This window comes from Hyla sarda, chromosome 5 (genome assembly GCF_029499605.1).
Source record: "Hyla sarda isolate aHylSar1 chromosome 5, aHylSar1.hap1, whole genome shotgun sequence".
NCBI lineage: Eukaryota > Metazoa > Chordata > Amphibia > Anura > Hylidae > Hyla > Hyla sarda.
This window is the reverse complement of record NC_079193.1, coordinates 292,958,830-292,984,379: the sequence shown is the minus strand read 5'-3', so window position 1 is coordinate 292,984,379 and position 25,550 is coordinate 292,958,830. Positions and strand designations below refer to the sequence as shown.

The 25,550-nt window shown below is 43.1% G+C and overlaps 1 protein-coding gene across 5 annotated transcripts in view; it reads right to left on the bottom strand.

The window, feature by feature from the left end:
- FAM110B (family with sequence similarity 110 member B) overlaps nucleotides 1-23,247 on the bottom strand; it is a 282,271-nt gene extending 259,024 nt beyond the window's left edge. The window contains exons 1-2 of one of the 5 annotated variants that reach the window (XM_056521982.1): nucleotides 23,232-23,247; nucleotides 22,725-22,821 (exon numbers count right to left, since the gene is read on the bottom strand). The gene's annotated coding sequence lies outside the window, so the exon portion shown is untranslated. Of the gene's footprint in view, nucleotides 1-5,050; nucleotides 5,190-22,724; nucleotides 22,822-23,042; nucleotides 23,209-23,231 lie in introns of those variants that run through there. The other 4 variants (XM_056521980.1, XM_056521981.1, XM_056521986.1 and 1 more) reach the window with 4 other exon arrangements.
- Between the last annotated feature and the right edge of the window lie 2,303 nt (nucleotides 23,248-25,550).

Sequence of the window (25,550 nt, the reverse complement as noted above, 5' to 3'; positions counted from 1 at the left end):
CGGCCTATAACACGCACCCTCATTTTACCAAGGATATTTGGGTAAAAAAAGTTTTTTACCCAAATATCCATGGTAAAATGAGGGTGCATGTGTGCGCGTGTATACCCCGATACACCCCCAGGAAAGGCAGGGGGAGAGAGGCTGTCGCTGCCCGCTTCTCTCCCCCTGCCTTTCCTGGGGTCTAGAGCGCTGCTGCCGGCCCTTCTTTCCCCCTGGCTATCGGCGCTGCTGCCCGTTCTGTCCCCCTGACTATCGTTGCCGGCGCCGATAGCCAGGGGGAGAGAAGCGGCGCCGACAGCCAGGGGGAGAGAAGGGGCAGCGGCACCCATTGCCGACGCCGCTGCCCTGTTGCCTCCCCCCATCCCCGGTGGCATAATTACCTGGGTCGTGTCCGCGCTGCAGCAGGCCTCCGGCGCGCATCCCCTGCATCGTTGCTATGCACGGCGCGGCGCACTGACGTCATGCGCTGCGCCGTGCAGCGCATAGCAACGACGCCAGGGACGCACGCCAGAGGCCTGCAGCAGCGCGGACCCGACCCAGGTAATTATGCCACCAGGGATGGGGGGAGGCAACGGGGCAGCGGCGCCGGCAATGGGTGCCGCTGCCCTTTCTCTCCCCCTGGCTGTTGGCGCCGCTTCTCTCCCCCTGGCTATCGGCGCCGGCAATGGGGCGCCGGTACCGATAGTCAGGGGGACAGAACGGGCAGCGGCGCCGATAGCCAGGGGGAGAGAAGGGCCGGCAGCAGGGCTCTAGACCCCAGGAAAGGGAGGGGGAGAGAAGCGGGCAGCGACGGCCTCTCTCCCCCTGCCTTTCCTGGGGATGTATCGGCGTATGACACGCACATAGACTTTAGGCTAAAAAATTTTGCCTAAAAAGTGCGTGTTATACGCCGATAAATACGGTATTTGTTTTTTTTTTTATTTGCTAATTTATGTGAATATTCGTGCGAATATCGTCTCTTCCAGACTGGACACTGATCCCTCCCTTCTTTTTTTGCGAGATATAATTGTGCATGCGCACTATGCAAATTTTATTACGAATTTTCACATGAAAAAAAAAAAAAAAGAGAACGAACATAGAGAATATGCAAATTTTGGTTACATAGGACGAATATTTGTCCATATATTGGCGAAATATCGCAAATTTGAATATGGCCCCTGCCGCTCTTCACTATTGTTTGCTAAGTATCCGACATGCCGACTGCATTGTGTGAGGTATATGTTTGCCTTACTTACTATTTTGGGGCACGTTCACGTAATATGCACAGTAATTTATGACTCTGCACTTTTGTGTAGCTTGTCAAACTTGAACCAGAAATGAGCCATTTTTATTAGTAAGTTTATTGGGAAGACATACATCCCACTAGCTATGCCTCCAAATAAATCTTTAAATATGAACTTGTCGAAGGAATCCCTCAAACAGTGTACAATAATAGTAACGACATGTGCCTAAAATCCATAGCACAGAATTTTTTTACATTTCTCACATGTTATACTAGTATAACTATAGCCTTCACTTGGCCATCCTCAAATCCTAAAACAATATATTTTTTTATTATTCTAATTTAACTTGACAGCCACCATACTATACCACTTATAGTGTCTTGTGGTTATGGCCCCTGGCTGCTCCAGACTTTTCTTCTGATTGGCCTATAGTGTTCTGTTGCCATGGTTACCTACATTCTTATAATTGATTACATTTAACTCCTTGTACTGATTTTTTGTTTCTTTATTATGCTGCTTATTATTTGCTTATTGTTTGGCACTATCTGTGAGCAGATCGCATTATGTATTTGTATTGGCTGAGCAGTCCTCCTCTGACTCCGGTTTTACATTTCACATTATGTGCATTGATCTGTCTGCTCTCATATATAGTTGTGTTCCCTTTTGTGTCTGTAGCTTGAAATTTCTGTCTTTTTACTATTGCCCCTACACTTACATATACCGTATTTTTCGCCTTATAAGACGCACTTTTTCTTCCCCAAAACTGGGGGGGAAAAGTTGGTGCGTCTTATACGGCAAACACCTGTCCTATCGCGGCGGTCCCTGCGGCCATCAACGGCCGGGACGCGCGGCTAATACAGGACATCACCGATCGCGGTGATGTCCTGTATTAACCCTTCAGACGTGGCGATCAAAGCTGACCGCCACGTCTGAAGTGAAAATAACACTAACCCGGCTGTTCCGGACCGCGGCGGTGAAATTGCGGTGTCCTGAACAGCTTACAGGACACCGGGAGGTACCTTACCTGCCTCCTCGGTGTTTGCTCCGTGTCGGGATCCCCTGCATGGCTGGCGCTCTCCTTCGTCATCATCACGTCGTCGCGCACGTGCATCGGCATGCGTAGCGACGTGATGGCGGCGACAGAGCAAGGATACCCGGCAGCAGAGACGTTCCGGAGCGACGGGGACACGGCGACAGCGATGGAGCGACATCCAGGGCATCGGTGAAGGGTCCGGAGCGGCGGGGACAGGTGAGTACTACCTCCTATACCAGTGGTCTTCAACCTGCGGACCTCTAGATGTTGCAAAACTACTACTCCCAGCATGTCCGGACAGCCGTTGGCTGTCCGGGCATGCTGGGAGTTGTAGTTTTGCAACATTTGAAGGTCCGCAGGTTGAATATCACTGTCCTGTACTTTACATTGTATTTGGTTCAGAATTTTCTAGATTTTTATCCTATAAAATTAGGTGCTTCTTATGTGCCGGAGCGTCTTATATGACGAAAAATACGGTATTTACTCCCATGACATATGTTACTTGGTATATACCATTTTTACTTTATTGCATCCCTTTGCTGTTTAGCTTGACCTATGATCTTGACCGCATGATATCAATTCTTCATACTTCTTTCCATGTATATATGTTGTGTTACAAGTGTTATGATGCATGATGTTGGCACGAGTAAATAGCCATGCATTACTAATAAAGTCTTGATTTCACTTCTAACCTGTTATCAACAGAATTCAAGCCTGAAAAATAATTGTATAAATAGTATTTTTCCTCCAAGTATGGTGGGATAAAATAAAGCGCTGAGAGACCGGGAATTTATGACCCACAGTACAACGCGTTTCGTGATATGACATCACCGTTGTTGCCTCTGGATTCAATGACAGCAAACAGAGATCTTGAAAACATTGAGAAACCTGTCGCTGTGTGGGGGTGTAAGTATAGTGTTATATAGAGGTCCATAATTGGGTACATGAATGATTTATTGATCATAAATCTCTGTGGGGATGGGTGCGCGGGGCGGAATAGCGAGCGCACAGAAATGGTCAGTGATTGACAACGACGGTTGGATGCATCTTGGTCACGGTGTCACGGCACCGTGCGGTCCGCACCCCCTAGCAACACCACTGTGTGATTGTGACTTAAAAATGACATGTTCTCCTATAAAACCATAAAAAGTCCATATACAGATCACCTTCAGAGTTGCACAACTCCCCTGACTCACACAGTTTTCTTTCTGTGTGGAGATTCTTTAGTGTGATCTATGATGCAGTATGACACTGTTCTCCAGCCTATAAGAGCTAACAGGGAGAAATCCCTCACAAGGAGACAGGCTAAAGCTGGATAGGTAGGAGACAGAAGTTTCACTGATTTATCATTGCTGCACTAAGGACAAATGCAGTAATGAGACTCCTCTGCAAAACCAGGAGCATGTAGGCTGCATGAGGAGAGCTATATAAGAAGAGAAAAAGTAAGATGGCAGAAAACTCATGCATGCCACATCAAATAAAATAGGTATACACATGGCACATGCAAGAGCCTCTGCTTTATTATTTCATAATAGTCTCTTTAGTGCTGTGATAAATCTTCACATAACTGATAATTTATACCTAACTGCTCATGCAGGAGGAACATGGGAAGTCATATTTTGTATGCAGGCCATTATTAGATCATTATGTTTTTTTACAATGATACTAAAATATGGAGAGAACTACTTCACTTTACAATTCTCATATATATATATGTATATATATATATATATATATATATATATATATATATATATATATACATTGGTGCTATGGTGGAGCTTAAAGGGGTATTCCAGGAAAAAAAAATTCTTATAGCAACTGGCTCCAGAAAGATAAACAAATTTGTAAATTACCTCTATTAAAAAATCTTAATCCTTCCAATAATTATCAGCTGCTGAAGTTGAGTTGTTCTTTTCTGTCTGGCAGCAGTGCTCTCTGCTGACATCTCTGCTTGTCTCGGGAACTGCACAGAATAGAAGAGGTTTGCTATGGGGATTTGTTTCTACCCTGGACAGTTCCCGGAGACAGGTGTCATCAGAGAGCACTTAGACAGAAAAGAACAACTCAACTTCAGCAGCTCATAAGTACTGAAAGGATTAAGATTTTTTTAATAGAAGTAATTTACAAATCTGGATAATAGAATGTGTAGCTCACTTAGAGATAAAGAGAAAGTGTTCGAGGTTAAAGGTGATGCCTTCACCCAATCAGGCCTAATCAAAAAATGGGAAAAAATTTAAGTATATACCAGTCCTCAAGAACACTCGGGATATAGAATGTAAGAAAAGAGATAGTGGATCTAATCAGGATTTAATTTAATTTATTGATATGTATATAGATATGTCAATAGCCAATCACTCTGCAGGGCCCTTGCAGGAATGAATTGGTAATTGTTCAATTAAATAAAAAATGTAGGTATAAAAATACAAGTAAAATAAAACAGAAAATGCACCAATTATTATCATAAATGTCCACTACAGTGACACCTTATTGTCACTGAAGAAAAGGCCCGCAGGCCTTGAAACGCGTCTGACTCTTAAAAGCACCTTATCATCCAAGTGTATACCACTTTAAAAGAGACTATATCCACATATTGTGGCTAGCAACTGCTGGATGCCCACAGAACTGGGACCACTGCAACACGCGTGCAGCTAGCGCATCATTCACACACACAGCTGCCTCCACCCCTCCATTCAAAGCCCCGGACGGCAGAGTTCCTGGACACGTCCTCCTCAGGCCGGACGCCCCTCCGTGCCAGCCCAGGACACTCACAGCCCACCGGAGAACCACTCACCCCAGCTACGACCCGGACCGGCACTGCATACAGCTCTCCTCACTTCCAGGACATCGCGGTCTGCTGAAATCGCTACCTGTGAACATCGCTGCTTGCCGGGATCATTAACAGCCGAGAAGGAGGGTGAGTGGTGCTGTGCACCGATACTATCTATACCATGATTGCAACAAAACCGCTGCTGCAATTGCTGTGAATGTTAATATTGCTACAATTGACTACAGTAACTGACATGACTCACAGGAGTTCATAGGAGTTCATTCATTACTGAACTGTGACTCAGAGGATTTCATAGGAGTTCACAGGAGGTCATTCATTCATTTATGAACTGCATTTCCTTGGACTTAAAGTGTGCCTGTCGCCAACAAAAACTTTTGATATAATGTAGATAATACTATTATATGAATATATGCAATATACATTGATAAAAAATATTGTATAATTTTGGGTGAAAAAATTTCCCTGCAGTTATTGCCTGTGTGTCTCTGTGAGGTGTCTAAAGACAGGAAGTGAGGGCAGGACAAGCAGGGATCTGTGTAGACTCCTGGCTTGTCAATCATCCTGCTGTGTAAGCAATGTCATAGAGCCTCAGTGTGCAGAGTCCTGCTTGTCCACCCACTTCCTGTATTTGGATTCCTCATAGAGACACACAAACAATAGCTGTAGGGACAAAAATGTACACATTTTTTAACCAATGTATATTACAAATATACATATAATGGTATTATCTACATTATATAAAAAGTTTTTGTTGACGACGGGTACACTTTAACAACTGTGACCAAGAGTGACCATTAACCAAAAGAGACACTTACCACTGTAGTGGACATTTATGATAATAATTGGTGCATTTTCTGTTTTATTTTACTTGTATTTTTATACCTACACTCTTTATTTAATCAATTACCAATTCATTCCTGCAAGGGCCCTGCAGAGTGATTGGCTATTGACATATCTATATACATATCAATAAATTAAATTAAATCCTGATTAGATCCACTATCTCTTTTCTTACATTCTATATCCCGAGTGTTCTTGAGGACTGGTATATACTTAAATTTTTTCCCATAATTTACAAATCTGTTTAATGTTCGGGAGCCAGTTTATAAAGTTTTTTTTTCCTGGATAACCACTTTAATAAGAATACATAAAAGCTTTCAGAAAATAGAAACTTGTGTCAAAAATTATAAAAAAAAAGTCAACTTAACCCCTTAAGAACCAAGCCTATTTTCACCTTAAGGACGGGAGCATTTTTTGCACATCTGACCACTGTTACTTTAAGCATTAAGAACTCTGGGATGCTTTTACTTTTCATTCTGATTCTGAGCTGGTTTTTTCGTGACATATTCTACTTTATGTTAGTGGTAAAATTTCGTCAATACTTGCATCATTTCTTGGTGAAAGATTCCAAAATTTTATGAAAAAATAAAAAATTTTGCATTTTTGTAAATTTGAAGCTCTCTGCTTGTAAGGAAAATAGACATTCCAAATAAATTATATACTGATTCACATATACAATATGTCTACTTTATGTTGGCATCATAAAGTTGACATGTTTTTACTTTTAGCACCAACATAGTGTGAGGGTACTAGTGTTGCTCGCGAATATTCGCAATTCGAATATTATTCGCGAATATCGCATATTCGCGAATTCGCGAATTTCGCGAATATAGCGCTATATATTCGTAATTACGAATATTCGTTTTTTTTTTTTTTTTTTCTTCACAGTACACATCACAGTGATCACCCCTATCTGCTTCCAGCTTGTGTGGTGTAAAGAAGGCTCTAATACTACTGTGTGAGACTGGCGTGCGAAAATTCGCATATGCGAAAATTAGCATATGCGAATTTTCGCGTATACGAATTTTAGCTTATGCTAATTTTGTATCTGCTAATTTTCACATTTGCAAATTTTCGCATGCGCGAATGTTCGCATATGCGAAAATAAAACGAGGGTATAACGAATATGCGAATATTCGCGAATATATGACGAATATTCGTCCATATATTCGCGAATATTCGCGAATTCGAATATGGCCTATGCCGCTCAACACTAGAGGGTACATAAACTCTAGACCTGGTAATAAGGTCCTGTGGTTCTATACCATAAACATATATCCTATCCAAAGGCTGGAATTCCACTTTTTTTTGGGGGGGGGGAAAGGCCAAGGAAAACACCAATTCTGCCGCATGGCATTTTTTCAGCCAAAGAATGCTGCTGCCAGATGTTAGCTGTAAATCAATGAGAAATCGCTAAATGCTTATTCCACTTGGCGTCTTTCACTTTGGCGTACTTTAATCCTTTTGTCGTTTTTTCACTCTTTTTTGGCGTTTTTCAGATCGTTGGTAGTCGCAGCATGTTGAGTCACTGGCAATTTTTTTTGTCAAAATCGTGGCGTTTTTCTCCCATAGAAGTGAAAAAACACCAAGAAAAACGATACGTGGGTTTTAACTTTGGCGTTTTTGTAGGTGGTTTTTATTCTTTTTTGGACTTTAGCGATCCAAAAAAGTGATGGAGACACCTTTTTTAATAAAATTTCGTAGGGTACCATTAAAAAAAAAAAAGGTTACAGTAGTGAGGAAAAAAATTGTATCTAACGAAATTTATCTTTTTTCTTATGAAATGTTTATTGGTTTTTAAACAGGGATACATTTATGTGGGTGAGTGGGGGCCTAAAAATGTAGCCAACAATAATAAAAATGCAGTGTGTATGTGTTTTTCAATTTTTTTCTTTATTTTTTCAATTTTTTTAGGTAGTGATACTACTACTCCCAGATGGATCACACTGTTCCATGATGGGAGTAGTAGTACCTGTACTAACAGACAGATCGCCTGTTGGGATCCTCCTGTATAATGTATAGATGTGGCCGGACGCTCTTCTATGGTCCCCTGCACTGACATATCTATACACATATTCATATTTCCCGCAGAGAGCTGTGATTGGCCAGATGGTTCCAGCCAATCACAGCTCTCTGTGGGATATATGAATATGTGTATATATATGGCTGTGCAGGGGACCATAGAAGAGCATCCAGCCACATCTATACATTATACAGGAGGATCACAGCGGGTGTCAGTAGTGATACCCGCTGTGATCTTTCCTTAACTGCAGGTACTACTCCCAACATGGAGTACACTCTGCTTCATGCTGGGAGCTGTAGTACCTGCATTAATAGACAGATCGCATCTCTGTATACAACGCTCGCATCTCTGCTCTGTACTCCGGCCACTCACTCATTCATATTTCCCTCAGAGCTGTGATTGGCTGCAACCATCCGGCCAATCACCACTCTGGGCGGAAAATATGAATGAGTGATGTTCTATTCACATCACTGGCTGGAGTACAGAGCAGAGATGTGAGCGCTGTATAGAGCGATATGTCTATAGTACAGGTACTACTACTCCCATCATAGAACAGTGTGTTCCATGCTGGGAGTAGTAGTACTACCTAAAAAATGTTAAAAATAGAGAAAAAAAAGTCAAACCACACACACTTTATAAAAAAATTATAAAAATGTTGTTATCAAATATACACATTTTGTTTAATAAAAAAATTTCCATCACTGCTGCATTTTTTTTTTTTTTTGTACCCAACAAATTTTGGGTACCAAAAAAAACTGCCAAGGTGCAATTTCCACACAAATGAAAAAACACCAGAAAAAACGCCAGACGCAGGACATTTTACTGGCGTTTTTTCAGGCGTTTTTTTAATCCCAAAAAACGTAGCACAAGAAAACGTAGCACAAGTGGAATCGTAGCCAAAGAAGGAACCACTACACAAAGGGACCAAACTGTAAAATCAAATATTTTATTTATTATAGCAAATTTAAGACAAATACAGAAAGAATGAAAAAGGTTTAAAAACACACAAGTGGCAGGAACACAGACAAATAGATCGGGGACTCGGGAGAGGGGGGAGAAAAACACAGCAGCATAGGTCCAGTGCAAATCCAGCAATAAAGTGGTAACACAAAGAAAAAAAATATATAATATATGTAGAAAATTTATGCAACAAAGGTATATAGGTACCGTATTTTTTGCCATATAAGACGCTCCGGCATATAAGACGCACCCAATTTTAAAGGAGGAAAATCTAGAAAAAAAAGATTATGAACCAAATACTGTAGTAAAATATTTTATATCAGTATAGTTCCCTCACAATAGTTGGCAGTATAGTTCCCCCACAATAGTTGGCAGTATAGTTCCCCCACAATAGTTGGCAGTATAGTTCCCCCACAATGGTAGGCAGCTCCTCCCCCCTCCCCCCCCCACAATGGTTGGCAGTATAGTTCCCCCACAATAGTTGGCAGTATAGTTCCCCCACAATTGTAGGCAGCTCCCCCCCCAATGGTTGGCAGTATAGTTCCCCCACATGCCTGATGAAGCTGCGCATGCGCAGCGAAACGCGTTGCATTCAATAAATCCATTGATTTTACTTGGCTGTCTGATGGTTCCTCTCTGCGCCAGACAAACTCCTGACTCCCTGGTCATTCGCTTTTGATTCCCCACAATAGTTGGCATTATAGTTCCCCCACAATGGTAGGCAGCTCCCCCCCCCAATGGTTGGCAGTATAGTTCCCCCACAATGGTTGGCAGTATAGTTCCCCCACAATGGTAGGCACTGGCAGCTCCCCCCCACAATAGTTGGCAGTATAGTTCCCCCACAATGGTAGGCAGCTCCCCCCTCCACAATGGTTGGCAGTATAGTTCCCCCACAATAGTTGCCAGTATAGTTCCCCCACAATGGTTGGCAGTATAGTTCCCCCACAATGGTTGGCAGTATAGTTCCCCCACAATGGTTGGCAGTATAGTTCCCCCACAATGGTTGGCATTATAGTTCCCCCACAATAGTTGGCAGTATAGTTCCCCCACAATAGTTGGCAGTATAGTTCCCCCACAATGGTAGGCAGCTCCTCCCCCCCCCACAATAGTTGGCAGTTCCTCCCCCCCCCACAATAGTTGGCAGTATAGTTCCCCCACAATGGTAGGCAGCTCCCCCCCACAGACATACAGCTTCCAGCCATATACAGTGTATGGCTGGAGGCTGTATGTCTGTACTGTTGCCCCCACAGTGTTCCGGTCACCGCTCCTCTGGCCCGGTGTCACAATCTACTGCTATGGCCTATGGACCATAGCAGTAGGTGCCGGGACCGGAGGAGCGGTGACCGGAACGCTGAAGATTACACATCGCCGGTCACTCACCAGGCCCCGGTCGGCGTGCGTCTTCCTCCGGTCCTCCTGTCCTCCGGCGCCTCTATGGTTGTACGCACGTCGGAACGTCACTGACGTCCCGTGCGTACAACCATAGAGAGGCGGAGGATCGCAGGAAGACCGCAGGAGGACCGGAGGAGGGCTCGCATCGGCCGGGGAATGGTAAGTGACCCGAGGATGTCCGGCATAGGAATACCTATGATTTTATCTGCCCGAGCCGGCTCCTGTGTGCGGCTGCAGGCGGGGGCCGGCCAGAGCAGGTAAAAACTAATACTGTACAGTATATTAAAAACCAGGGGGCCTCCAGCTGTTGTGAAACTACAACTACCAGCATGCCTAGACAGCCTTTGCCGGTCCGGGCATGCTGGGAGTTGTAGTTTCAGAACAGCTGGAGGCACCCTGGTTTTTAGTATACAGTTATTAGTAATTCACCTGCCCGGCGCCCGGAACTGTATGTTCCAGGCGTAGGGCAATAAACATAGCCGGTATGAGGGGAAAAATTCACCGGCGGTCATGAGCCTGCTGCGGGCGGGGAGCAGGTAGTCAGCGCTGTACCTCACCACCGCAGCCTCTGTACTTACCGCTGACTTCCCGCTCTCGCCTGCAGCAGCCTCGGGCGTATATTCGCCGTATAAGACGCACCAACTTTCCCCCCCCCCCCCACGTTTTGGGGAAGAAAAAGTGCGTCTTATACGGCGAAAAATACGGTAAGTAGATATTCATATAAGGTGCAGGAATCTCTAGCAGCAATAGTGTGTAGCAGCACAAGTGTGCAAAGTAATATATTGAAAATGTTCAGCAATGTGAAATGCTGAACTGCTGATGCAGATAAGGTAAAAGGTAAATTTAACCCCTTAGGGACCAAGGACGTACCGGTACGTCCTGAGTCCTTTCCCTTTCTATAACGCAGGGACACGACGTGGCCCCGCGTCATAGCGGGTCGGGCCCGGCCGCTAACAACGGCCGGGACCCGTGGCTAATAGCGCGCGGCATTGATCGAGGTGCCGCATGCTATTAACCCTTTAGAGGCGGCGTTCAAAGTTGAACGCTGCGTCTAAAGTGAAAGTGAAACCATGCCGGTTAGCTCATGGAGCTGTTCGGGATCGCCACGGCGAAATCGCGGCATCCTGAACAGCTGTTAGACACAAGGAGGGTCTCCTACCTTGCCTCCTGGTGTCCGATCGCCGAATGACTGCTCAGAGGCTGAGATCCAGGCATGAGCAGTCAAGCGGCAGAATCATCGATCACTGGTTTCCTATGAGAAACCAGTGATCAATGTAAAAGATCAGTGTATGTAATGTTATAGGTCCCTATGGGAGCTATAACACTACAAAAAAAAAAGGGGGAAAAAAAAGTGAATAAAGATCATTTAACACCTCCCCTATTAAAAGTTTGAATCACCCCCCTTTTCCCATTTAAAAAAAAAACTGTGTAAATAAAAATAAAAATAAACATATGTGGTATCGCCGTGTGCGGAAATGTCCAAATTATAAAAATATATAATTAATTAAACCGCACGATCAATGGCGTACGCGCAAAAAAATTCCAAAGTCCAAAATAGTGTCTTTTTGATCACTTTTTATATCATGAAATATGAATAAAAAGTGATCAACAAGTCAGATCAATACATAAAAACTACATCAATACTACATCAATACCACTAAAAACTTCAGATCACGGTGCAAAAAATGAGCCCTCATACCGACCCATACGCGGTAAAATAGAAAAGTTATAGGGGTCAGAAGATGACATTTTTAAACGTATAAATTTTCCTGCATGTAGTTATGATTTTTTTCAGAAGTACGACAAAATCAAACCTATATAAGTAGGTAATTAGTATCATTTTAATAGTATGGACCTACAGAATAAAGAGAATGTGTCATTTTTACCGAAAAATTTACTGCGTAGAAATAGAAGCCCACAAAAGTTACAAAATGGTGTTTTTTTTTTCAATTTTGTCTCACAATGATTTTTTTTCCATTTCGCCGTAGACTTTTGGGTAAAATGACTGATGTCATGACAAAGTAGAATTGGTGGCGCAAAAAATAAGCCATCATATGGATTTTTAGGTGCAAAATTGAAAGGGTTATGATTTTTTAAAGGTAAGGAGAAAAAAACGAAAGTGCAAAAACGGAAAACCGCCTGGACCTTAAGGGGTTAAGAAGAGGGGTCAGAGCCGGCCATTATGGGCCATGAAGTGGACCTGCTGATAGATAAAGTAAAATGTAGGAGCCCCCCTGTAAGTTCCCCAGTCACCCACCACACCTCCGATGCGTTTCGCCCGAGCGGTGCTTTATTCAGGAGAAAATTTAAAATCAAAATTTTTTACACTCGCATGTTTATTGTAGACCCAGTTTTTGAATTTTTACAAGGGGTAAAAGGAGAGAAATCTTCCTAAAATTAGTTTTTTTTCGAGTAAGGAAATACCTCATATGTGTATGTCAAGTTCTCTGTGGGTGCACTAGAAGGTTCAGAAGGGAAGGAGCAACCATGGGATTTTGGAGAGTGAGTTTTACTAAAATGGTTTTTGGGGGGCATGTCACATTTAGGAAGCCCCTATGGTGCCAGAACAGCAAAAAAAAAACAAAAAAAAAAACACATGGCATACTATTTTCGAAAGTACACCCCTCAAGACACGTAACAAGGTGTACAGTGAGCCTTAATGTTACATTTTTACAAGGGGTAATTGGAGAAAATGCCCCCCAAAATTTGTAACCCCATCTCTTCTGAGTATGGAAGTACTCCATGTGTGGACGTCAAGTGCACTGCGGGCGCACTACAATGCTCAGAAGAGAAGGAGTCACATTTGCAAATTTTGCTGAAATGGGGGGCATGTCGCATTTAGGAAACACCTATGATGCCAGAACAGCAAAAAAAAAAAAAAAAAAAAACCACATGGCATACTATTTTGGAAAGTACACCCCTCAAGGAACCTAACTAGGGGTACAGTGAGCCTTAACACCCCACAGGTGTTTGATAAATGTTCATTAAAGTGGGATGTGAAAAGGAAAAATTAGATTTTTTACCCCAAATTTTTTATTTTCACAAGTGCTAAAAGGAGAAAATGTCACCCTAAATTTGTAAATACATTTCTTTGGAGTAAGGACATACTTCATATCTGGGCGTAAACAGCTCTGTGGGTGCACACTGGTCTTGGAAGAGCCGGAGCGCAGTCAGGGGCCTTGAGCTTCTACATAGCTACCTATGGAGCCATAACAATGGGACCCCCCCCCCCTCAAGGAGCATTACATGGGGTAATTACTAAACGTTACATAAGTAAATTACTAAAATGGGGTACACTAATTTACTAAAGTGGGGTACAGTGGGACATAAAATCATAAAACAGGTTATGTTCCCAGAATGATGACCCAGAGCATAGCCAAAACTAAAAAATATGCCCACCCCAAACCCTATGCTCTGAATTATCATTCTGTGAATGTGATGTATGTGGCCGTCCCTAACCTGTTGCCTCAAATGTGCACCCGCTCAGGTGGAGAGAGAGCGCTGCGCATTTGAGGCAACGTATAACAGTCCCCGATGATAGTGACCCATGACCCATTTTTGGAAAAAAAATGCGACCAGAAGTCTTATCAGGTTTTTTTTTATAAGAGTTTTTTGGGCAATTTAGTGGTTTATGGAGTTAAAACTTGGAATGTACTCTGGACTTGGTACATTGGGTTCAAATTATGGAAAATTTAAATGAATAGGGAAAATTTAGTACTACATGGAAGTGTGATACTCCCTAAAGCAGTTTTTAATGCAGAGGCCCGGACGATGGGGGCAAGTGTCACATTGAGTGGTGGTGTCCTTCCGTATCTCCCTCTTGTGACACATTGCATTTTTTCTGGGACGATCCTGGCATATTTCCAGTTTCTTGGGAAGTCCGGCCTGCTCTTTCCCGGTCTCCAAAGAACAGGGCCCTTAGGACTTCTTCTTGGAACTGGAGGAATGTCCCTGTGTTGCCAGCGTACTGGGACAGTACAAAAGAGTTGTACATGGAAACCTGTACCATGTAAACCGCAACTTTTTTGTACCATACCTGTGTTTTCCGCATGGCCATGTATGGCTTGAGGACTTGATCAGAGAGATCAACTCCCCCCATATACTGATTGTAGTCCAGAATACAATCGGGCTTGAGGACCGTCTTTGTGCCCCCCTGTCATGTGCCCCTTATATATAATGCCCCCTGACATGTGCCCCTTACTTATAATGCCCCCTGTCATGTGCCCCTCACATATAATGCCCCCCTGACATGTGCCCCTCACATATAATGCCCCCTGTCATGTGCCCCTCAGGGTGCATTATATGCGAGGGGCACAGGACATGGGGCATTATATCTGAGGGGCACAGGACAGGGTGCATTATGTGTAAGGGGCACAGGACAGGATGCATTATATGTGAGGGGCACAGGACAGGGTGCATTATATGTAAGGGGCACAGGATAGGGGGCATTATATGCGAGGGGCACAGGACAGGGGGCATTATATCTGAGGAGCACAGGACAGGGTGCATTATATGTGAGGGGCACAGGACAGAGGGCATTATTTGTGAGGGGCACAGGACAGGGTGCATTATATGTGAGGGGCACAGGACAGGGTGCATTATATGTGAGGGGCACAGAGTGTTTTGCATTTCAGAGGTATAGGCCGGCATTTATCATTGTAAGTGTAAGTGAAGTATTTTTCTGTGTAGCAGCACCAAATTTATTAAAAGGTAGCAGAGCATTTGATAAATTTTGTGTAGGTCACATTTTCTGAAATTTCTCTCTTCACATACACTAAAAAGCTAAGTCTGGGCTGGTGTAGTTTTAGAGACTTTTCAGTGGCTTTGCGCCTTTTTTGCGCCTTTTCACAAAAAGACACAATTCATAAAACCCGTCCATATCATGTGTATTGCCAAAATCAGTGGATTGCAACTGAAGCGGAAAAAAAGGCGCAAATAAACCCTGCTTGCGCCTTTTTTTTCACCATTTTTAGACACAAAAAACAGTCTAAAGACAATTATACATGTCGGCTATAGTGTATATTATAAGGAATTTTTGGGGTGGTATGGTTTTTATGGGCCACAATAAATTACGGTATTGTATTCAGAGGGTGCATGGCAAGGTTATATTCAGAGAGCACAGTATGTGGTAGTATTATATTCGGAGGGTTCAGTGTGTTGTAGTAATATATTCAGAGGGTACGGTGTGTGGCGGTTTTATATACAGAGGGTACGGTGTGTGGCGGTTTTATATATAGAGGGTACGGTGTATAGCGGTTTTATATACAGAGGGTACGGTGTGTGGCGGTTTTATATACAGAGGGTATGGTGTGTGGCGGTTTTTAGAGATGAGCGAACTTACAGTAAATTCGATTCGTCACGAACTTCTCGGCTCGGCAGTTGATGACTTTTCCTGCATAAATTAGTTCAGCTTTCAGGTGCTCCGGTGGGCTGGAAAAGGTGGATACAGTCCTAGGAGACTCTTTCCTAGGATTGTATCCACCTTTTCCAGCCCACCGGAGCACCTGAAAGCTGAACTAATTTATGCAGGATAAGTCATCAACTGCCGAGCCGAGAAGTTCGTGACAAATCGAATTTACTATAAGTTTGCCCATCTCTAGCGGTTTTATATACAGAGGGTACGGTGTGTGGCGGTTTTATATTCAGAGGGTACGGTGTGTGGTGGTATTATATACAGAGGGTACGGTGTGTGGTGGTATTATATACAGAGGGTAAGGTGTTTGGCGGTTTTATATACAGAGGGTACGGTGTGTAGTAGTATCATATTCAGAGGGTACGGTGTGTGCCAGTACTATATTCAAAGGATACAGTGTTTGGCAGTATTATAATGATTATTGTTTTCATATAGAGGATCAGAATCCACTGACATATTGAGGAGCCATCTGGGCGTCATGTTCTGCTGAGTGAACATTTAGCTGGAACAAGTCCTGGCGGTATGTACCATCTGAATTAAATAAGAAAAGACTATAGAGAAGACATCACCTGTAGTCACTGATATTACTGTGTATTCTCCTCACTATAGAGAAGACGTCACCTATAGTCACTGATATTATTGTGTATTCTCCTCACTATGACCTATCAGAGCTGAAGTCACTTGTAAGTTCTACAGTTGTGATGAGTGAAACTACAACTCCCAGCATAACCTTACCACTGCTTAAAGGGGTACTCTGCTGGAAAAAAATTAGTTTTAACTGGTGCCAGAAACTTAAACAGATTTGTAAATTACTTCTATTTGAAAATCCTTTCAGTACTTATAAGCTGCTGTATGCTCCACAGGAAGTTCTTTTCTTTTTTAATTTCCTTTCTGTCTGACCCCAGTTCTCTCTGCTGACACCTCTGTCCATTTCAGGAACAGTCCAGAGTAGGAGCAAATCCCCATAGCAAATCTCTCCTGCTCCGGACAGTTCCTGATATGGACAGAGGTGTCAGCAGAGAGCACTGTGGTCAGACAGAAGGAAAATTCAAAAAGAAAAGAACTTCCAGAGGAGCATATAGCAGCTAAGTACTGGAAGGATTAAGATTTTTAAATAGAAGTAATTTACAAATCTGTTTAACTTTCTGGTACCAGTTTATTTGAAAGAAAATGTTTTCCACCGGAGTACCCCTTTAAGTCATTCTGGGAGCTGTAGTTTTAAATGGTGAAGACTTCTTTAGCGCTTTCCCATTCTATGGCAATTGGTATATTTGATTATTATACTGGATTTATCCATAATGCGCTACACCAGTGGCGTCTGTCACAACTGGCCAAAAAATTACTTTGGGAGGCGTGTAGGTATGTGGTGACACTATTTTCTACCCCACCGGGTGACACCAACCCTAGCAATACCACTGGCTGTATTCTATGGGTGACATTATATTTATATATATATTAATAAACAAATTAATATAGATGTGTGTGTGTGTGTGTATGTATATATGTATGTATGTATGTATGTATATATATATATATATATATATATATATATATATATATATATATACGGAGAGAGAGAGAGAAGGAATCACTGCAGCACATCTGTGTTTCTTGCAAAAATAAAAAGTGGGTTTTATTCCAACATGTGTAGAGTTACAGGCAATGTTTCTGCTGCTCACCCAGACATTGGGGGAGATTTATCAAAATCTGTCCTGTGGAAAAGTTGCCTAGTTGCCCACAGCAGCCAATCAGATCGCTTCTTTCATTTTTAAAAGGGCCTTTGTCAAATAAAAGCAGCGTGCTGATTGGCTGCTATGGGCAACTAGGCAACTTTTCCACAGGACAGATTTTGATAAATCTCCCCCAATGTCTGGGTGAGCAGCAGAAACATTGCCTGTAACTCTACACATGTTGGAATAAAACCCACTTTTTATTTTTTCTTTATAAAATTTGCTGTGGATTTGTGACCAGGATTCCTACACTTGCCTGCACTCTTCAATGCATTCAGGTGCTGTTTTCTTGAAAAAACTATATATATACACACATATATATATATATATATATATATATATATATATATATATAGCAACAGAAGAATGCAGCAGCACACTGCCAGCAGAAGGATATAGGTGAAACATGAACATGCAGATAAAACATGGAGAGCTATACAGCTATGGTGTAATAGATGCAAATGTGAAACTATGAGATAGTGACGCACTTTTGTCTCTGCCGGCGGTCAAATAGCTTGGACCGTCCCACCGCGATAAGGTGGCCTCATTGGGACGGACCCTACACTGTGAATATGCCTCTGTGTGAACAGTTCAGTAAGCATGGCAGGATCTGGAACATCCAAGACACCTTATATACACACCTGATAGAGGTGGGTGGGGTGCAAGGCCAACATGGAGGTAGCCACTCCCCCGTATGTGTCCTCTGGTATGGACGCTCGTACTAGTGACAGCCACTGGGTCACTTTCATGGGATGTGCGTGGCCTCGCCTGGCAGCGTCTAAGCTGCATACAGGGGATTCATCATCAGTGGTAGATGATGAGGAGGACGAGGAAGAACACAGAAAAGTAGGATCTTCCTCATCCTCACTGGCAGATTTGGAGTCTGAGGCAATTGAAGCGTATGCCACCTCCGCCGGACGGTGGGGGGGGGGGGGGGGGGGGAGTATGTAGTGTGTGTGCTTGGTGTAGCTTTTATATATAATGGTGTGTCATTATAAATCACACACCATTATATGGGGGAAAAAAATGCTGCGGCCAAAAAAAGAAAGGGGGCGGGGGGCCAAATGCAGCGCCCTGAACCCCTAATAGGGCCCCGGCCATGCTGAAAAATCTGCGGCAGACCCTTGAGGACATATTAGGGCATCGAGGGGGTAATTTTTTACTCTTTTTTTTTACCTCCTACCTTTCCCTCACAGACAAACTCACCCTGACCAATGGACAGTCCTTCAGCCCTGAGGGGCTCAGATCACGGCAGAGGGGGGGGGGTCTCTGGCTCCTTCTCACAGCTCTGCCCGCTGACTGAACTGGGCTAGCAGGGTTGCGAGACGTAGACATTAACCCTTCCCCTGCCGGCTGCTATTGGTCGCACGATCATCTGGCCAATAGCAGCGCTCCTGGGGGGTGACGAAATCGCCACCTCCCCATAGACACAGAAGGTGATTGGGGGTGTATTCTACACCACCGATCACCATGTATTTCCGGGTCATCGGATCACGCGTGACCTGTATGACCGGAGTTGCCGCATATTGCCAGTGTGAATTCACGGGGGGAGGGGGGGGGGGTGTCTCAGGACCCCCCTGGGCATATACACGGGATGCCTGCTGAACGATTTCAGCAGGCATCCCCGTCCGGTCCCCGCCCAGCACGCGGCGGAGACCTGAATTCCCACGGCCGTACAGGTACGCCCTTGGTCCTTAAGTACCAGTGGCCAAGGGTGTACCCATACGCCCGTGGTCCTTAAGGGGTTAAATCATTATTATACAGCAATAATTAGTACAAATCAATCAACAACAATAATCAACAAGTCATTGTCCATATGGCATAACAGATTATACAGCCTAGTGAAAGGAAGTGGAAATATATTTCTATTGCAGTGATTTTGTTTTATTTGTTATATTTCCTTTCTATGAGTTTATTTGCATAAACAAACCGTAAACTGTAGAAGAGACTATGACCGGCACTCGACATTAATTGCTCCAGGCAACGATTTCCTGTCTGATGCTTAAACATGGTTTATTAGAACAGTTATTCATTGGTGAGAAATATATAAATTTCAGCCACGGCAATATGGAAACTGTGTTTGATGGCTGTAGAAGTATTTATCCTTTGGGAGTCCTTTCTTCATGCCCTCTTAAATTTTTTCTCTAAATTTTACTTTTCTTGGACTGTTAAACCATAGAGAAAAGTACCTAATACGAAAACGTTTTTGGAGGAGAAATTGGCATTTTAAGTAGTAGCCGCTGGGGACCCCCCCGCAATCTCTTACAGCACCTACCTATTTCAGCTGCATGCAGCTCTGGAGGCTCCGTGTCTGAAGCCATACGACCACAGTGCCGGAGTATCGTGATGTCACGCTGCCGCCCACTTGTGATGTCACTCCCCCCCACTCAATGCAAGTCTATGGGAGGGGCGTGGTGGCCATTACACCACCTCCCATAGGCTTGCATTGAGGGGGAGCGGTGTGACATCATGAGGGGGTGGAGTCGTGGGCTATGTTCACACGTCAGAATTATTAATTATGCGCTGGAGGCAGGCCTGCCAGCTCAATTTGATTATTCAATGTCACAGGTCATGTGAGCACTGGCGCATACTGAGCATTTACGTGACCAGCGACAATTAATATTCAAATTTAGCCGACGGGCCTGCCTCCAGTGTGCAATTCACCGAAAATAGAAGCTGATCTTCAGAGGGACATATCTCCGGACCAAAGGTACGTATTGTAGTCAGTGACCGCTCACCGGTATCCTTTTCACCCACACTATATCCTAGTGTATTGGGTTTGATGGGGGTAAACAGGATGACCATTTCCTTTAACCCCTTAACGATCACGGACGTAAATGTACGTCCTGGTTTGGCGGTACTTCACGCACCAGGACGTACATTTACGTCTTGTGTATGACCGCGAGCATCGGAACGGTGCTCGCGTCATACACGGCAGGTTCCAGCTGCTAGCAGCAGCCGGGGACCCGCCAGTAATGGCCGACATCCGCGATCGCGCGGATGTCCGCCATTAACCCCTCAGATGCCGTGATCAATACAGATCTGCCGCGGGGATCTGATCATCCAGCATGGCGGTCGGAGGTCCCCTCACCTGGCTCCAGCCGTCTCTCGGGGTCTTCTGCTCTGGTCTGAGATCGAGCAGACCAGAGCAGAAGATCACCGATAATACTGATGAGTGCTATGTCCTATGCATAGCACTGAACAATATGGGGACAAAATAAGTGTAAAATAAAAGTTGAAAATTTAAAAATAAAAAGTAAAAAAAAGTGAAAAATCCCCTCCCCCAATAAAAATGAAAAATTTCATTTTTTTCCCATTTTACCCACAAAAAGCATAACATTTTTTCATAAACATATTTGATTTCACCGCATGCGTAAATGTCCGAAGTATCAAAATATAATGTGAATGGCGTAATGGTGAATGGCGTAAACGTAAAAAATAAAAAAAAAAGGCCAAAAAATTCAGCTTTTTAGTAACATTTTATTGAAAAAAATTTATAAAGAATGATCTAAAAGTTTTATATATACAAATGTGGTATCGATAAAAAGTACAGATGATGGTGCAAAAAAAATGAGCCCTCATACCACCCTATATATGGTCAAAATAGGGCGATTTTAGATCACTGTTTTTGTACAAAAAGTTTTTTTTTTTTAAGCGGTACAAAAATATACCATGGGTATCATTTTATTCATATTGACCCACAGAATAAAGAACACTTGTCATGTTTACAGTGTGTAAACAAACCCCTCCAAAATGTGCAAAATTGTGGTTTTCCTTTAAATTTGCTCCCTAATTTTTTTTTTTCTTGGGTTTGATGTACATTTTAGGGTAAAATAAGAGGTTTCATTACAAAGTACAATTGGTCATGCAAAAAACAAGCCCTTATATGGGTCTGCAGATGGAAATATAAAAGAGTTATGGATTTTAGAAGGCGAGGAGGAAAAAACGAAAATGCTAAAATAACATTGGCCTAGTCCTTACGGTTAAAATGGGCTTGGTCCTTAAGGGGTTAATGCACTATAATAACTTTCCCAAAAATGTATGATAATACAACCCTCAACCCACAGACAATAAAAATACAAGACAAGTATGTAACATATAAGTAAAAGTAAATTAAGTGCTATAAACCTAAATGTGAAGGAGGCCTAAGGGTTATAGCAGTATTATTACTGTTTTCTTACAATGGTCCAGATTTACTAATCTGCCTTAGTACAGAAACTGCTTTTACAACAGCAACAAATCACAGATCATGTATCAAAATAAAAGCTGAGCTGTGATTGGTTGCTATGGGAAAACCAGACAATTTTTGTCCTCGGGCAGGTTTATTAATCTGGGTCAGTTAATATATGAAAAGTCATTGCTTTCTTTTTATTGGTCAATTGCAGTCATGTGATCCCATTGATGTAACATTGACTACAGATACAGTGATCCCTCAACTTACAATGGCCTCAACATACAATAGTTTCAACATACAATGGTCTTTTCTGGACCATTGTAAGTTGAAACCAGACTCAACATACAATGTTACGGACCGTCCAGATCTTTGAAACGTGTCAATGGCTGGAAGATCTGGCCAATCAGAATGGGCAATTTAATGGTAAAGCCCCTGTATTACTGAAGAGTATGCACTGACTGATGTCTGATAGCACTCCCTACAGTACAGGGAGGTACAACATGTTCTGTACACTTTACCTGTATTACTGAAGTGTATGCACTGACTGATGTCTGGTAGCACCTCCTACAGTATAGGGAGGTATTCCATGTTCTGTACACTTTATCTGTACCAGGGTTACCTGCTCCTTTGGACACCAGGTGAGGGCGACTCCATGTTACTTTTTTAGGACATTTCGTTTACTGTAAAGGACCCGGAATAAGCCCCTGTCCTATGCATAGACCAGTGTTTCCGAAGCAGGGAGCCCCAGCTGTTGCAAAACTACAACTCCCAGCATGCCCGGACAGCCTTTGGCTGTCCGGGCATGCCGGGAGTTGTAGTTTTGCAACAGCTGGAGGCTCCCTGCTTGGGAAACACTGACATAGACAGTGATTTACAGCTCCCAGCAGATATTTCTTACTTTTATATGTAAGGATTTGCTTTATCTGTATTAGTTATCTACTTATTTTTCTTTAATTCTCTATTTTTAGATGACATTTTGGTGCCTTTAGAACCAATTACCAGGTTTCCATAGAGTTCTGGTCTCAACATACAATGGTTTCAACATACAATGGTCGTCCTGGAACCAATTAATATTGTAACTTGAGGGACCACTGTACTGTATTAGAGACACATTACTGTGATGCAATAAAGGTTGCCATGGTTACCTAACAAGTATGTCAACATCAGTCCACAACGCTAGAGAGCAGCAGAGAGGAAGCAACCAATTGCTGTAGGGCACGGAGCTTCAGGAGCAGGAGGAGCCTATGGAAAGGAAAAGAGCACAACTAGTGGATATTGGTGAGTACTACAACTTGGGTTAAAATATGATTTGATACAGTATGTGACTGGCTATACAAAGAAGATATACAACTATACAAAGAATATATACATAGATAACATACTCCAGGCTCTGGAGTGTTTAGGGGGCTTAGTAGAGGGTACCTGTGTGTGTGTCCTTTATAAGAGGAAGAGTTTATAGCAACCTGAAACTTTGTGGCCTTTACATGTCCTGGTAGGAGACACTAACAAAATAGTATGACCGTGAATTTCCTACAGTGACCATACCAAAGCCTTGCTCTACTTGTATTATTTAGCTGACTGCATTGAGCCATGGGGCTGTGTCAGGTTATATGGTGTTCAGGTCATTATAGATTGTGGTCACTGATACAGACCCTGCCATCCCCTTTAAATAACTGCTGCAACAACTGACACCAGTGATCAATGCACAAGACATTGTTGTCATGGTAACAGGAGAGCTGCAGCACCTGTGAGAGGGGCGGAGCCACAGGATTGGGAGGAGAGTACAGGCAGTGTATGGAAGGGATAAGCTGGAGGCCCCACCTAGTGGTTACCGGGAAGTATGAAAAAATACAGTAATACAGTAGACAGTCCAACTTACTTCCCATGTGTTTGACCCAGATTTATCAATCAGTCAGGAAATAATAACTGTCTGGCTTTGCCCCTAACTTTGACCTTAAGGACATACCTTATTTTGTCATTAAAGGGTACCTCTCATCAAAAAAACTTTTGATATATTATAGATTAATGTATGCAGAATAACTTTACAATTGTATGTTATTAAAAAATATGCTTCTTTCTATTTAATTTTCCACTTTGAAGAAATGACCACTAGGGGTCTCCCTACCAGTCCTGGCAGCAAGCATTTCAGACTCATGCTGGAGTCCTAAACACTACGAGCTGCCAGTCTGCTTTGTTCACAAAGGAGAACACTCAGAGCTGCCAGCCTGCTTTGTTCACAGCCTGTTTGGCTGTGAACAAAGCAGGCTGGCAGCTCTGAGTGTTTAGGACTCCAGCATGAGTCAGAAATGCTTGCTGACAGGACTGATCGGGAAAAATACAATAGAAAGAAGCATATTTTTCATTAACATCCTATTGGAAAGTTATTCAACATTCATTAATCTAAAATATATCAAAAGTTTATTTGATGAGAGGGTACCCTTTAAGGGCACAGCCAGCTTGATTTTTTTTTTTTTTTTTTTGTCCATGCCTTCCTAAAGCCATAACTATTTAAATTTCCTTCTACAGCCATATGATGGCTTGTTTTTTGGGTGACCATTTTTATTTTGTAATGACACCTTTCATTTTACAAAAAAATTTACAGCGGAACCAAGAAAATATTATTTTGGGAAATTGAAAAGAAAACCCCAATTTAGCAAATTTTGAAGGGTGAAATTTTTAAGCAGCCCATTTTACAGTAATACTGATATGTTCCTATTATTCTGTGGGTCAACACGATTAAAACATTTCCCATGATTACATTCTTTACTATTACTACTTTACAGGTTTAACCTGTTGGGAACGGAGGGCGTACAGGTACGCCCTTGCGTCCAGGTACTTAAGGATGGAGGGCGTACCTGTACGCCCTACGTATTTCCAATCATCGCTGCTCGCCGGGTGGTGATCGGAACGGGATGCCAGACAGTATGGCATGCTGTGAGTTATAGATCGGCAACATCTGACCCTCCAGATGTTGCCTAACTGCAACTCCCAGCACGCCTGGACAGTCTGGGCATGCTGAGAGTTGTAGTTTTGCAGCATTTGGAGGGCCACAGTCTGGAGACCACTATACAGTGATCGCCAAACTGTGGCCCTCCAGATGTTGCAAAGCTACAATTCCCAGCATGCCCAGACAGTCAGGCATGCTTGGAGTTGTAGTTCGGCAACATCTGACCCCTCAGTCTGAGACAGTCTGGGCATGCTGGAAGTTGTAGTTTTGCCACATCTGGAGGTCCACAGTTTGGAGACCACTACACAGTGGTCTCCAAACTGTACCCCTCCAGCTGTTGCATAACTACAACTCCCAGCATGCCCTCCAGCTGTCAGGGCATGCTTGGGGATGTAGTTTTGCAACAGATGAAGGCCCACTAGTGGAAAACACTAGTTTTGCAATGGCTGGAGGTTTGCGCCCCCCCCCCCCCCAGAGGATATTCACACGGGTGGGGGTTTACAGTGAGTTCGCGGCTGCAAGTTTGAGATTCGGCAAAACTCGCAGTGAACCTCTGTCCGGTGTGAATGTACCCTAAAAACACTACAGTACACTAAATAAAGAGTAAAACACTACATATACACATCGTTACACAGTGACCCCCCACCCCCAATAAAAATTATAGACTTTATAATAGAGTTGGGGTCTACACTAGCATTTAAGTGTACATTTTTTTTTTTTTTTTTTTTTTTTTTTTTTACACTAACATACTGGTTTTGCCCCTTACTTTTCATTCTCACAAGAGGTAAAAGGAGAAAAAGACAAAATTCTTAACACAATTTCTGCTGAGTACGGAAATACCCCATATATGAACACAAAATGCTCTATGGGCACACAACAGGGCTCAGGAGTGAGAGCATACCATGTACATTTGAGGCCTAAATTGGAGATTTGCACAGGGGTGGCTGATTGTTACAGCGGTACTGACATAAACGCAAAAAAAAAAAATACCCTCATGTGACCCCATTTGGGAAACTACACCCCT